At 47.0% G+C, this 15,768-nt stretch overlaps 2 long non-coding RNA genes across 4 annotated transcripts in view; both read right to left on the bottom strand.

Annotated features, from left to right (window-relative positions):
* LOC140690260 (uncharacterized) overlaps positions 1-6,668 on the bottom strand; it is a 263,766-nt gene extending 257,098 nt beyond the window's left edge. For all 3 annotated transcript variants that reach the window (XR_012065471.1, XR_012065473.1, XR_012065472.1), the window contains exon 1: positions 6,045-6,668. This is a non-coding gene — a long non-coding RNA (uncharacterized lncRNA). The remainder of the gene's footprint in view (positions 1-6,044) is intronic.
* Positions 6,669-8,278: 1,610 nt separating this feature from the next.
* On the bottom strand, positions 8,279-9,058 carry LOC140690196 (uncharacterized). Its single transcript, XR_012065377.1, has 2 exons — positions 8,795-9,058; positions 8,279-8,673 (listed from the first exon to the last, which is right to left on the bottom strand). It is a non-coding gene; the product is annotated as an uncharacterized lncRNA (long non-coding RNA).
* Positions 9,059-15,768: the final 6,710 nt, after the last annotated feature.

Genomic DNA, 15,768 nt, shown 5'->3' with positions numbered 1-15,768 from the left:
GTTTCTGAGAAGCAACTGCCTTTGCCCAATTTCTCTGTTTCACAGTATAATGTAACATAAAATGCCATTTCAGGGAGATGTGTATATAAATAGGTTTGCCCCAAACCCATCAGCTCACACACCTATGTGACTAAAAGGCAGCCCAAGTCAACGTCCTGGTGAAGGCACTGTGGCCAAACTGAACAGTCTGAGCCCAAGAATGGGGCCCTTGGAGAAGAGCGTACGGAAGAGCGTGGGGGCTTCTGCCGTACAACAGAAGTGTGACATGGCCCTGGGAATGAGAGCAGAGAGAGAGGTGAGTCTGGGAAGACCCACAGTGATTAAGTACTTCCTTCTGCCATGAATGATTATGAGGAAAATAAATCATACAAGATATTTCTGGTTTAAGAAAAAGAACACAGATTCTGGAGACAAGCTTATTTGAATTCTGAACTGGGATTCCAAAATGTGTTAGCTGTGTGACCCTGGACAGGTTATACAACCCTCCAGAGTTTTCTCATCTCTAAATGAAGAAAAATTAATACTCACCTTGACAGATTTCGGTGAGAATATATGAAATAATGTGCCATGAAAAAGCCAGGTAGAGCACTCAGCGTATAATAAACACAACCAAGTATCAGTTCGCTTTTCTTCCCACCTTCCCCCTGTCTTAAAGATCAGGGGACACGAAGGACAACCTCACTGACAATCCAACAATTCCATTGTCTCCTGGGCAATTCAGGTGTTTGGGTCCCCTTGATCTCTCGCTCCATCTATTGGAGTGTATTTCCAAACTAGTGATGTATAAAACTGCACGGTCATTTGTCCTAGTTTGTTTGACTTCTTTTGATGTTCTAAAAAGTCCTTGATAACCACGTTTATATATGTCTGTGTTCCAACCTCAAACTAAAGCCATCCTCATACCTCAGCAACTAAGCTACCATCATTTGTTCTCTCTCTCATATTCTTTCTCTCTCACCTTACACACACACACACACACACACACACACACACACACACACACTAGAAGGGGAAGTGAACATGATCAAAACAGAATTTTCCAGAAAGGGCAACTCATTCCCTTTCTTTTCAGAAAACTTCAAAACCCTGGAGAATTCTTAAAGGTTTGAGATTGTGCTTAGGCGGTGTCAGAGGTCATGCTCAGCTCAGTAGCCTCAGGCCATCTTAAGAACGCCCTAGACGGAAACTGCACCTGCAGTCTGGTCTTCTCCATGGCTCTGGCCTGACCTCCAGATGCCAGAGGGGCGCTTGTGCTCAGCAAGGACACTGGTCTAAGACATTTAGCTTCTCTGAAGAGTAGAACATTCAGAAAGCAGAAACAGACAAAAACTGAGTAAAGACACTTCATTTAAGCCTTCACCTGAGAGGTCTTAAAACATAACTGACAAACGCAAGCCTGTAGCAGAGTATGCATCTGTCCATACGGCTGAGTCAGTGGAACTAAAGTCTGAGAAGAGAGGGAGGAAAGAGAACAGAAGGAGTGATGGAGAAAGAGGAGGAGGAAAGAAGAACGGGTAAAGGAAGAGAGCATGAAAGCTTAACCACAAAACTCATTTCCTTTAAAGCTGTAGGAATCATTAGGTCTGATGCCAGCAAACCCAGGTCCTCACCAAAGCATGAAATGGGTGTCACCCTGCCACTTCGGAGAAACTGTGGGTCTACTCCTGAGGGCAAGGTCCTTCACAAAAGTCCAAGGAACCTGCCATGTCCAACTTAGCAGCCTTTCTGATCCGGGCCGCAGCCCCAGTCTCAGTCCCTCCCAGGTGATCGCAGGATGACTTGTCCTGACTAGACTCTGTGGTGATGTATGTGTACAAACAAACCTGTTCATCTCTGGGTCTCAGGGGATCACTGACACCACCTTGGGACAGAAAGCAGTTGAGCTATTGGGGAGCTATTGTGCCTTTTATAAGAAGCTAGAGTATCTAGAAAAACTCTTGAGATGTTCATAAACATCAGTTAACTCTGGTCTGCAGAAAACTCGAGTTTGATGAAAGCTACTTGCAATGGCAGCACAATGACCTGTTTTCATGGCTGGGTATCTTTTCCTTCCCCATAGCTAAGACCTTTTCCCTTCTGATGCTTTTTTTCTTACAAAATACATTCAAGTACATGTTCTCGGTTTTCGGGTTTTAATTTTAAATATGGGCTCCATGCATCGGCAATGTACGTGTAAACTACTGGGAAATAAAACATCATGCACATACATAAAACATCACATTATATTGCTGCAGATTAGCATGAACACTGAAGGGCCAATCCTGACGTGAGACCTGAGTCACTCTCCCGCCTCGATACCGCTGTCACTGGGTACAGAACAAATGATTTTTCCGAGAGCTTAATTTTCCCGGGATCTCTTAGGCACTTTGAGTGGAGAGGTGGGAGAGCCACAGAGGAAGGAAAGCTTGAAAAGCACATCCTTTTCTGGCACATGAGACTGGTTCAGTACCAGGAGGTTACCTCACCAACTCCACCCGATCCGTGGACTCCACCACCCACACCTGCTCCTCTCTCACACCCCTGTCCCCATCAGGTTTCCCACAAAGAGCAATAAACCATTTAAGGGGCACTAGAGGAGTTCAAGGACACAGAGCTACATTCAGATCCATAAAAACACAAAAACTAAATGCAACAAACAAAAACACCTTAGTTGCTTGCCACAACCTCAACACAGCTAGTCTCCTGTAGTAGCTCCACATAGCCTCCTTAATTGAAAGAAAAACTTCTTTCAATCTTTTAGACTCAGTCTCTGATTACCAAAGCAAAAAATCCAAATACAGAAGTGTTTCATTTTAGTTTTTTTTTTTACTTTGTAGGCATTTCTAAACTTTAGCTTTCATTAAAAAAAAAACAAAACACAAAACCTAAAAGGAAGGGAGTGCTGAAAAATTTCTTTCGAACTCATAATAAACATCCACAAACTATTGAAATTTAAATAGTTTAAACATACACATACATCTTAGGAGACTTTCATGAAATTCTCTAGAATACTCTGCTTTGTCACAAATGGTTATATAAACAGATTTCTGGGTGAAAAATTGTTGTGTAAGTCAAAATGGAGTTTATAGCAAATTATCAAAATGCAATTCATTGAAGGAAATATTAAACTAGGAAGAACTGTGGGACAAATTTGGGAGGAAAAGTTTCATTCAGAAGCTTGATTTTCCTTTGTTTCCAAAAAGTGAGATGCTACATCATGGTATATACAGAGATGCATTGGGGATGTCTGGATGTAATACATGTAAACCTAATGAAAGTTTTCCATTAAAAATTACTTCTGGTGTACTCATGAAGTATTTAAATTGAAGAATCAAATAAACACATATCATGTGAGGTTCTAGCTTCCTAAATATAACTCTGACTCTCTAGTGAGGTGGAAGTTTATAAATAAGTAAGTACCAGGTTGAATCTCTCCACAGAAGTCTTGGATCTACCCAAGTAACCAGAATTCTCTGGCAACAGGGCAAATCACAGGGGGCAAGTCAAATTTCTATCAGCTCCTTTTTACCTTCTCTCTGTCATGAAAAGCTGCACTGATTTACTTTTAGATAAAAGAAAAAGTAGCACATATTAAGGCCACATTTGGTAGAGTTTGCATTTATACTTCATGGTAACCTACTGATACTATACTTTGTCAGATCCTGTTGATATAAATTTGAACGGAACTTGACAAATTCTGTTAAGCTGGAAAAGTGTCTGAATTATATGTATCTGCCAGGAAGGAAAAAAAATGCAAAAATTGAAATGCGTTTCAAAATAAAAATACCAGATTGCATGTACTTTTCATTTTATAGCCCTAGGCTTTGCCATCTAACCTTCATTTGGATAAAGATGCACAAGTTCTATCAAGATATTTGTTTCCTTTTGTAGCTGAGATTTATTTAAATGTGTCATTTTTTTTAATGTCCAGATGGATTTTTTTTTTTGAGGCAAAAAAATTTTTTCCAGGATATATCTAGATGACTTAGCTACCCACAAAGTAATTTTTATGATGTGTTATATCTATCATGCAATGTTTAGGTTTTTGTTACAGATGTATTTTCTGTTTTTAAAAATGCAACAATATGTATACACTATTGAATAAATGCACTTTGGAATAACAATGATTTCATAAAGATTTACTAAATTTAATAAATATTCCTTCCATGGTAAATAACATCAACAAATAACATTTCTCTATTTAAACGTTTACTGAATATAACATTTACGTATTATTCTTTTCTCCCTTGACAAATGTGGAAGCTATTCCACTTTCCATACAGATTCACTGGTATGTTTAAGGGAATGTCATTACAAAGCTATTTACTTAATTTCTTAGTCCCCCAAAAAAATGAAGGAAAGAAAGAAGCGTATTTGGAGTCTATAAATATGTGTTAAAATGATGTGCTATGTGATGATATATATACACATTCAAAGTATTATATATTAAGATTAAAGCTTTTCTCGACTATGTTTATTCAACAGAACTCACTCAGAAGATAATCTGTGAATTAGAACCATTTAGTGCATACCTTCAGTTTACAAGTAAAAATACACACACATGTAATATTGCTTCCTTCAAGCAAATTAAGAAGTAAAGCAAAATACTAAAAGGAAAAAATATGAGATAAAATTGTCATGTCCCAGAAATGGATTTGGTGAAATGACTATATTCTGTGTATCCACACCCTCTAAACACTTTTCTAAAAGAGTGGGGCTTTCTTTAGCAAATATGTTTTTTAAAGAATAGTCCTTTTAAAACATTGCATTTTAGGTGATACATTTTAGGTATTAAACAGATTCCTACTCTTTTTCTGAATAATCTAATTTGCTCATTTGGAAAACAATTTGTAAAAGAATTATTCATTGTTCTTATGCATAAATTTTAAACATAATTCACCACACATGACCAAATTATTTCCAAAGTGTATACAGAAAGAAAAGAATACTAAACTTTCCCCTGCCTACATGTGAGAGCTTGTCAGCATTCAACTCCAAGGCCTTTAATCCCAGGCTTTAAATAATTCAGATAACAGTTGATTACTCCATTGCAAGAAGCGTTGAGTTCTGCAGAATCTGAGTAACACAATATTTTCTACATAAAAAAGCCAATCTCTGAATAGCAGGCATTTAAGTAAAACACTTCCTGAGACCAAGCCATGCAACCCATTTTTGCATTTACTGCATAAACTCTGGTAAATACCACTGGAGTTTACTACCAAGTAATTCTGCATTCTTGCTTTCATTACCAAGCCATCTAGTTCTACAGCTTAATTTGCTGAAGTCACAATCCTCCATCCATACATTTTCTGGGTTTAAAGGCTTCTTTGAATCATAACAAGTGAAATGGTTAGTTATGTTACACAGGAATCCAAAACTGCACACAAACGAAAATTTTAACTTAAAAGCATACTGCTTTGACATTCACTTCTATTTCTTTAGGAAAATAATTGTTTCATGCCTTTTGACAACCAAGATTCAGTATCTGCTGCCTCTGTTCACTTGTACACACCAGCCATTACAAAAGAGCTTTGCTCCTTTGGCTAAATTACAACCTGAGTAATGTAAAACAGACAAAAACACAGAGAAATATTAGCTTCCAACCCCAAATCAAAAGGCGACAAAATTTTGCCATCAAAACTGTCTAGCTGAGTTCCCAATGAATTAAATTCACCCACAAAGCTGATGTATGTAGCACTTGGCTTTGATGTATGAGTGTCCATGTATGTCTGAGCCTGTGTTCACAATTATCATGTAACCAGATAAATGAAAGAAATACAATTAGGTTACAAACATCAAAAAAAATCTCTGTAAGAATTATCAAAGTTGCTCAAAGAACCCACTGATTTCAGTGGCATGGAACATTCTGAACCATTTTCTTCTCTAAAACTTTTCATCACAACTTTCCCTTAAAACCTTGCCTAAGCGCAGGAATAATCGGTTCCTCTTCATCCTAGCAAGCAAGTTTACTCTTTTAATACCTCCGGACTGAAACACCATGAAGTACAAAATCTAGACTTCATTCAGTACCACCAATAAGCACCACATTTGACTACTGCTCATACCATTTGGAAACCAGTGCTCACATGACGACTGGCCTGACACCTCATCCATCAGCAGGGTGCCCAGAGCAGGGCTGGACAGTCTTCTCTGCGCCATCTCCAGAGTGGAGGCCCAGCTGAGAAACAGGCTTCTCTTCCAATAGCAATTAGATCTTGAAGATCAGGCCTTAGCAATTTGACCTAAAGCCATCCTTCCTCGCCACAAAGTCTCCAACATCTTCAGAGGAAGAGACGGGGAGTAAGGCAAATGAGAAATCCAGGTCTCCGTGGCCTGATTAGAAACTTTGTTGTGTCAAATAAACTTTGGCCACTGGAGGAAAGTACCCTATGGTTGCTCTGGCTTTAGAAAGATCTGTCCAGGGCTTCTCAATCTTCTTTTCACCTCTCTCCCTCTCCCCTCTTCTCTTGTTTCAAAAGGGGCCTCTGGTCAGCGCTGATTAATAAGTGTTTTTTGTTGTGAAGTGTTGAATAATAGAGGATGGCCGGTGACCCAGTAAAGACTAAACCTTGCTCTGGTTTATTGTGGCAAGCTGAGAAAGGGGCTTTAGGCCCGGGACCCCAAGCACTGACCCGCACACATCCCGCGGATCGCCTATTCATTCTCACAGCCCTACAGTCGCCCAGGCTCCCATTGTTTGCCAAGCAACAATGGAGATTTCGCAGGGAAAGTAAAGCTCTTTTCAGATCCCTCTCTGATGTTTTGCATTTAGGGAAACACCGACCTCCACTTTTTTCCCGACATTTTTCCTCACGGCAGTTTAAAACTGTTGGTTTTCGGGGAAACTTGTGTGAGTTTGACGCTTGTTCGCCAAACGCCAGTGTTGGGAGGCAAGACGAGTGGAAAGAGGAGAGCCCCGGAGATTTCCCTTTTTTTTTTTTCTGAAATGCATTTAGAGGACGGAAGCTGCCTCTAGGGAGACAGGCGAAAGGGGGGAGGGGAGAAGAAAAAGAAAAGAAAACGCTTCCTCGCGGGGTAGCCGGGGCGGCGGGGGCTTCGGGGCGGCGAGGCGGGCGGCCAGGCCCGCGGCTCCTGGAGGCCGGCCGGGGAGTGGCGGGTCCGGCTCGGCGCCGGCAAGCAAACCGCGCCGTCGCTGCTCCCTCGCCCCCTTTCGCCCTTCTCCCCCGCGCCACGCTCCGCGCCTCCGGTCCCGCGCCCTAGGCGGCCCCGCAGGCCCCGGCGACCCTGCCCGGGCGCGCTCCGGGGCCGACGAGGCCGGGCGGGGCGCGGCGGGAGAGGGACCAGGGCCCCGCAGGCCTGGGCCGCGTCTCCGCCTCCGAGAGACTTACTTCTGCTTTGCTTTTCTGCACCCGGCCCGGGGCCGCCTTCCTAAGTTTTCCGTCGGCCCGGGGAGCCGGCTCCCTCAGGGCCGGCCCGGGGCGGGGGCACGCTGGTGGGGGCGGCGGGGCCAGGCCCGGTCGCGCGGAGACTCGCCGGGCCTGCTTGGGCCTGGGCCGCTCTCGCCGCCTCGCCTCGGAGGCCCCCGAGCGGCCCGTCGCCCCCGCCCCGGGACCGGCCGAGCGGACCCGCAGCCCCTGAAGGCACGGCTGCCTCGAGACCGAAGGCCTCGGCTTGCCCCGAACGCGCGCGAGCCGCCCGACGCGTGCCAACAAGGGTCGGGAGGTCAGCGGGGCGGCCGAGAAAGGCCGGATGAGCGTGGGGAGCGGGCCGCTCCCCGCGTTGCCAAAGGAGTGGGAAGTCCGCTGGGGGTTCGCGCGGCCCGGGGGAGGCAAAGGGCGCGGGCTCGCGAGACCCGAGTCGCAGGCTGGGAGGGGGCGCCGCATGGGGCCGTGCGAGGCCGCCCTCCCGAGACAGGCCGGGTCCACGCCTTCGCGGCCGCCGGGACCTGCGGCGCTCCGGCTCCGCGTCCCCGCACGCCCCGCCGCGCGCCTCCACCTTCCCCCGGCGCGCGCCTGGGCGCGGAGCGAGGGCGAGGGCGAGGGTGAGGGGCCGCGCAGGCCGCGCGGCCTGGTGGGCGGCGGGAAGCTCGCACTGCGCCTGCCCGTTCTGCCCGGCCCGCCGCCCCGCGCTCCCCAACCGCTCCTTGACAGCTCTCAGAGCCAGGAGAGGAAGAAGAGGAGGAGGAAGGGCAGAAAGAGGAGGAGGCGGTGGCAGCGGCAGGCGGCAAACTCAGGGCAGCGGAGGGGGAGGAGGGCTCATTGTCCGGTCCCCCTAGTCCAATTGATATGCTAATCCCTTTTCTGATGCCATAACAAAGAACACCTTTGCACTTTTAAAAGACTTTTGTGCCCTGGCTACAGAAGTTTATTATCCACTAATTAGCAACAACTTCTGGCAATGAGTTGGGTTACATTTTCATAAACTCCTAGCCCGGGCGACGAGGTGCGCAGGGCAGGAGGAGGTTTGCGCGCCTGGCAAACCCGGAAAAAACCCGGGTTGGTAAGGAGTTGCCCGTTCAAATTCCTGGGCCGAGGGCGGGAGGTGGCGGTCGAACGCTCTGTTCTCCAAATGGACCGAAAAGGGCCCACAGAAAGGTTCTTTGGGCGGGAGACTGAGCGATCCTGGTCCCAGGTTGTTAGATGACCTTATTTGATCCGACACTGTGGCCAACGTCCGGAGAGCTGCGCGGAGGCGGTGGCTGCGGCTGCTTTGCAGGTGTCCTGGCCCAGCCATCTGTTTGGGGTGGGGGTCGAAATGTTCCAGCATTCGCCTCTGATCTCTTTAGCTTTTTCTTTGCAACCTCTACTTAGAATAAACCGCGGACGAGGGAGCGTCCCATAAGTAGGAAACCCACCCGAAGACTGGGTTTCCTCCCAACGCCTCCCCATTGACAAGGCTGAAATTCCTCGACCAGAGAAGATGAGGGAGGCAAAGATGGCATCGCTGGAACCGGGGTGGGGTGGGGGACTTGCTGGATTAAGGCCCACCAGGGTCGTCTGAAGTGGTCGCCCCACAGAAGAGACCCTTCTGGCTAACGGGAGCCCAGAGCCGCCCCTTCCCGGCGGCCGGATGCGGTGCGCACCGCGTGACCCTGCCTCCCTCGGGCTTTGGCAAGACGTTGCCGGTCTCTAACAGTCCCACATCTCAGGTCAATAAACTGGAAACGGATAGAATGAGCATCATCCGATGAAAGATAAAGGGCAGGGGGACGAAGTTGACTCGAGCTTCCAAGGAGAACATCGTCTCTCGCCGCTAGTAAAACAGCTAGTACAGTGAGGCCTTCGGTCTGGGCTCAACCGCAGACATGTTGTATCTTACGTAATTCGAGCCCCCAAACCTGGCATTTTGAATATCTATATATACATATAGATATATATATATATATATATACACACACACACATACACATACACACACACACATACATACACACACACAGTTTTTTAAAAATTCTTTCATTTTTGGTTTTCACTTTTTGCAAGCGACCCCTTTGGAGGTATTGTTGAATTTTTCAAGCGGATGTCAGCTGGGTGCTGGTGGCCTGTGCATCCTCCTGCGGCAACAGAGGCGGCAGAGTCCGGTTTGATAAATGTTCAAGGTGAAACATGGCCCTACCCAAAACCCCAGAGTGATTTGGGGTATAAGGGCGAATACTCAAAGGCGGGAGGTGGCGAGTTAATTTTGTTTCATTCCCTTTCGATGGAACTGCATGCGGTTATCTGCAGCCCTAACCTCTCTGGTATCCGAGTGCAATGTTTCCGAACAAGCGCTGTTAGAGCCAGAAAATGGGGGGCCAGGAGGAGGAGGGCTGAGGACTTACGGGAATATTGCTGAAGAAAATGCAAAGAAGATAACCAAGATATTAATGATACTGGATCTCATGATCTCCCAGACTGGAATCTCAGGGGCAAGGAAATATCCCCAAATGTCTCCTCTGCAGTGGCCGTGGGTGGGGTGAGGGAGGAGGTGGGTGGTGAGTGTCGGGGAAGAGGAGGTCTCTCTGTTGTCACCCTCAGCCCCCTTCATTGAGGAAGAACAATAGCCGGGCCTGGGGTTTTTTCTGAAAGAGAAACTGCAGGAAGGCAGAGTTGCTCTTTGTCCCCTAGCCCTTTTGAGGAGGGGGAGCCGTACACACGAACCCCCTGACCATTGGGCGGTGTCTGCGAGATCTGGACCCCTCAGAGACTCTCTGAGAGCTTTAAAAAGAGAAGGAGAAGAAAAGAAAGAGGCGCCGACCCTGTCTCCTGGTAAGGCCCACTCAGCCTCCGGAAGAAACCCGAGCAAAACCGAGAGACCCTCAGAATTCGCCAGGCTAGGGTGGGGGGCGCGGAGGGTGAAAACCACACACTCTCCCATGGTATGTCTGCCTCCCCCCAACCCCATCTCAACGTCTGATCATGGTTGATTCTGCTTACGTGTGTATTTCAGATTAAAGATGTATTTATTTATTTATTTAATCCTTCAGATCTTCCCACACCACAAAAAAGATTTAATTCCTTTCCAAGAAAAAGGGTTGACTTAAAAAAAGGGGGGGGCTCCATTTTAAAGCAATGGGGGAAATCAGATGACTGTGACCTTGACGTGTGAAATGGGGGAGGGGCGGGTAGGTTTGGGCCCAAACCCTTGGCCTCTCCATTTCTGGGGCGTCCTAGGCTCTTTCTAAAGACACCAACAAGAAGGGGGTGTATCTTCAAAGGTTACCATTAACAGTTCATTCGCTGAAGTTGGGAACTTGGTATTTTCATATTACGTGAAATACATGATTTAATTATACTCCAAAAACAAATTAAGGACAGGCCTTCTACACAAATTGGAGGCAGCTAAATGCTCTTTTGTGCCTGCAGCCCTCGGGTTGTTAAAGAGGCTGCTGATGCATGAGAAGTGAGTGAGTGATTTAACTCATTGGGATGCAGGAAGCGACCTGCCCTCTTTTGAAAAAAAGAGAGAGAGAGGGAGAGAGAGAGAGAGACAGAGACTGAGACTTCGAGCTGGAGAAGAGAGAGGGAGGGGAGAGGAGGGAAAGGAAGGAGAGAGAGAGAGAGAGGGAGAGAGAGAGAGAGAGAAGAGAACGCAGAGGGAGGGAGGCAGGGAGACCAAACCCCCGCTTTACTGCGTTGAAAGCTTCTGAATTTCAAGCAGAAAGTAGCAGGAGCCCCACACGGCAATGAGCGTCTTTCCTTGGGCTGCGTGTGCAGAGCGTAGACAATGAAAATCTCCATCCCCTCCCCCATCCCCGCTAGGCTACAAGATTTTTGTTTTCGTTCCTTCTCAACGGTGGAAGATGTGCAAAATCAAATATATCGAGATGTGTATGTATTTTTAAAACAAACAAACCAAAGGGGCTGAGACGCGGATTACCCAGACGCGCGCCGGCTGTAAGTACGACCTTCTCCTGCGTTAGCCGGGCTCTGCGATGCTGGCTGGGTTGGTAGTGTTCGCTTTGTGAGTCGGCAGTGTCGGTTGTGTTTTGGTGTTTTGATTCACAGGGGTTTCCTCGAAGCTTGCACTTTCCGCACGTGAGCGGGAGAAGTGTTTCGCCCGTTGTGGGCGTGCAGAGCAGGGCACTGGCTGTCTTGGATGCGGCGACTTGGAGCAGCGGGCGGGGGGCGACGGGAGGCGCCGAGTTGAGAGGTTCCCGCGTCGCGAGCATCCTTGAGAGCCTCGCGCCCGGCTCCGGGCTGCAAGGTTGGTTCCTGGCAGTGGATGGAAATCAGGTCACGGAGATCCCTAAGCTCCTGGACTACCCGACGCGCCGGGGGGGACAGGATGGAATTGGAAGGAAAGATCTGAGGAGGAGCGAGGGGACGTGAGCACCCCTGGCCTAGAATGGAGTCTGGGGCCGCCGCTGGCCGGGCCCCTCGGTTTTCCGGACTTAGTCTTGCCGGGTTAGCTGGCTAGCTACCGTCGCGCCTTCGGTGGGTCTTCTATCTACACCTCAAATAAAGGATCTTCTGGTGACAGGGGCTGAGTGAAGGTGGGAGAGTGCGTCTCAGAGCGCCCTGGCGGGAGAAACTGCGGTTCCGGGGGAGGTATTTTTTCGGTCTCTTGGAAATGTGCAAGAATTCCGCGGGCCCACGCTTTCTTTGTGTGCCGGGCAGCGCCAAGCGCTTTGTGCTTCACAAGGAGAAAATGGCGAGTCCTATTGTGTTTAGGCCATTTTCTTCCGGTACAAGGATTTTCCCAAGTTCTAAACACTTCTTCGGAACGTAGCCTTCTCCTGCCCGGAAAAGTGTGCATAGCTCTAGTTCAGCCCCGTGGCCTGGGATGGGGACCGAGCTCAGACTGGGCGAGAGCCTGTTTTCTTGCCGTTGGGACACTTGTATCGAAACAAAAATGTGACCAGCTTGTGCAGGTCGACGCCCTTCAAAGATCTGCAGCGGCTCTCAGGGACTCAGAGAAGTGTCTGTTTATATGTGTTTACATACGTATTCATAAATAACATACTTTTCCTGAGAGTCTGAAGGGGAAAATAAAGGACAAAAGACAATTAAATGTTTATAGAGAGGAGGGAAGTTTGCTCTTTACTCTTTCACCCCCTCGAGGAAACCCCAGGAGAGGTTAAATATTACTCTGCCAGGTCAGTCTTTTGTTTTATAAACCGCAGGTGAAACATTATTTTGGACAGAAGGAATTATTAAGCAGCCTTAACCACTAAAGCATATACCTCTTTGGCTTCACAAGAAAAAAAATTGTAGGGAGTTGAAGAAGGGACTTAGTTTAATACTCTTAGTATTTACGTATATGCATATTGTGTGATTTATCTATATCCATAGATACAGAATTGAGAAGGTTGTTGTTTGGCTTTTTTCCCCCCTTAATTTGTCATCTTTGGGGAAATTTTTTCACTTGTTAAACCATATGTAAAAACGGACGAGGATTTCTGTTCCATTTTTGACAGGAAAAACAAAAAAAATTGCAGGTTAAAAAACAGAATTTCCCACCTGGTACAATTCTTTGGACTCCTAAATGTGGTGGTGATTTTATCAGCTCAAAAATAATGAAATGCAAACTTTCCCTATCTGCTTCCTGTACTCTAAATGTGGTGGCAAATATCGAAAAATGAAAACAACTGGAATGGAAGAGAGAGCTTAAAGCCTATAGACACCCCCCACCCCCACCTTGGCATTATCTTAAAATGTTAGGGTATCAAATGGGTGCAGAAGCAGTGTGATTTACATTTTTCAAACCGTACCACTAGTACGTCCCTTCATGTGGATCAAGACCATGGACAGCGAACTAATATTAAATCACTGAGCAAAGAAGATTCTTGTAAAATTTTGTGGGAGCAGAATGGACGTTTATATTCAAAGCATGTTGGGAGGCAAAGAAAATCTTTCTGATTTTTAGAAGGAATTGGACTCCTTTAAATTATGGCATTTCAAAGTTATTCTACCAAGTGTCAAAGAAACAGTGACTTATATACCCTGCTCAAATAGTGTATGTTCTTTATCCAATTAAGATAAGATGAGGTCTATCTTTTGTTACTGGTAAATAACAAGTTTCAATTCATCCATTTAAGATGTGGGCTGTTTCTTATAAGGCCTTGAAGCAGAGTGAGGTTAGAGAAATTTTAGGACGGCATTAGCTGAATGACACTGAAGCAAATTAAATTGATTTTTATCAGTGACTGAATTTCTAAATGCATAGAATTGGAAAAATTAAATGCCACTTTGATAGACAGGAATAATATGAATGGAGATATAATCCAGCTACTCCTTCTGCTCCTGTTTAGGCATTGTAGTCTGTAACCAACAGTGCCATGTTGTGGGCAAACATTTTTTGCTAAGAAAGTCGCAGGTTTTTTCATATATACTCATTTGATTTGGGGCATAGGGTTGGTTCTGTGTTGCTCTGTGTCAGAGATCAATTTATTTTCTTTCATACATTGTTTGAATTGCCTTTATTCCTTTACAGAATTTAACTTCATTTAAAGCCATTTCATTTGTGGATTACATAACACATTCAAAATTGCTCATTTAAATTTCCAATTCCACTTCTTTTGGCTTATTTCATAACCTGAATTCAGAGTGACTTGTTGAGGCCTGAGAAATCACATAAAGCAAAAATAATATGCAGGCGTGAAAAACTAAAATAGGTTAAATTTAAATTTAAAAATGCCATCAAATTAAAGAGAGTTTAGGGTTCATAAATTAATTTTTGATCTTTATTCATTGGGTTTAGCTATAGAATGAAACTGCAGTTACTTGAATGTACAGATTCTTAAAATTAGGTGCTAGATATATTTTGGACACACGCATACACACATCCCCCACCACCACCACCACCACCACCACCCTGTTTTTGGACAATGTCTTCAAAGTACTTGCAAAGAAAATGCGATGATCAGGACCATGGTGAGGTCCCCATGGCTGACCAAATGGTGGCCCACGGCTGTGCTTGGGATGCAGGGTTCAGTTGGAAGAGAGTCATTGTTTAGAAAGGCACATTCGTCTGGAATGGCATTCATGATAAGATTAAGCATAAACCTAAACCTTGGCCTGGGAAAGGGATGGTGGTGGGGGCTAGAAGAGGAGATGCAGATGAGCCCCGCTTCTGCTGCTTGCGCACATAACTAAGAAGCCGCGGCTCAGCTGGAGCGTGGGCTCTGTCCGGCCTAAGGTGCTTATTTTGCTGTTGGCCATCCATGTGTTAGGGAACAAGAGCTCAAGAGCTTAGAATTAAGCATCTAGATGAAATGTCCAGAAGATGTCGGCTCTTGTCTCCATTTTAGGGGAGGCAACTGAGAATGATGACTTTGACTTGCCTTGAGCGAGCCCGAGTATTGATGGTAGGGCTATCAGAAAAGGGCTGGAGAGATTGGGGCGCGACTTCTTAGGGGGGTGTCTTTGGGCCACTGTGTTAGCGCCAGTGGGGTGTATAGGCAAGGACAGGGTAGTCGCCCTTTGCTGTACCCAGGCGCAGCTCTTGGGGGCTGAGCGCCTTCTGCGGCTCTTCGGTTTCAAGGACACAGCGAGCTGCTCAGGACTTTGGGAGCCAACATCTGTCTGACTGGTGACGTCAGCAGCCCGTGTAATCCTCTTGTGCTGAAGGCAGATGCCTTATTTGTTTGGCTGGAGCGAGCCATTAATCCCTAATTCTGGATCAGCAAGCGAGGGGGAAAGACCGGACCGCTCCGATCCACCCCCTCCCCACCCCCACCTCCCACCCTAAAGCACCTTATACCACGGAAGCCTCTCAGCCTCCTCTTTCCTCCTCGAACGTGCTGAGCTGCGACTGAAAACGCTTTGGTCCTCTGCAGGTTTGAGCAGTGCTAGCAGGTCTGTCTCCTTTGGATTTCTAGGGCTATGTGTGTATGCAATTCTTTCTCTCATCGATCGTTTCGATTTTCTTACTGGGACTCGCCGGTCTTGCAGTTTGCAGGGTACTAAGCCAAGAAGGGGTGGGGATTGGAGAGTGCGGATCCAGTGCGGTCTGAGGAAAGGCGTGAAGCTGGGGAGAGGGAGCACGGGATGCGGGGACAGCTGGGCTGCACTGGAGGAGCATCTGCGGACGCGCTTTGACGGTTCCAGCTCCTGAAATCCCTTCTCTGGCCCCGGCGGTGGGGCAGCGTCTGGCCCCCACCCCGCGGCTTCCGCAGCCGGGACCTGAGCGCACCACCACCGCGCCGCCCCCCCCAGGCTGCGCGCCACGGGCTCCACGCGCTGCGGGCTTCTCCGCGCCGGGCTGAAGCCTGAGAACAGAGGTCGTGGCTGGCAGGCTGGGGTCCCGTCCTCCCGTCACCTTATCTCCCTCACCTGCTCCCTCCTGCCTCCTGTCCCTTCTCCTCAGCCTCCTCCCTCCCCCCTCCTGTCTCCCTCTCTAATTCTG

The sequence above is a fragment of the Vicugna pacos genome, chromosome 29 (genome assembly GCF_048564905.1).
Source record: "Vicugna pacos chromosome 29, VicPac4, whole genome shotgun sequence".
In the NCBI taxonomy this organism is placed as follows: Eukaryota; Metazoa; Chordata; class Mammalia; order Artiodactyla; family Camelidae; genus Vicugna; species Vicugna pacos.
This window is presented reverse-complemented; position numbering and strand designations above follow the sequence as displayed.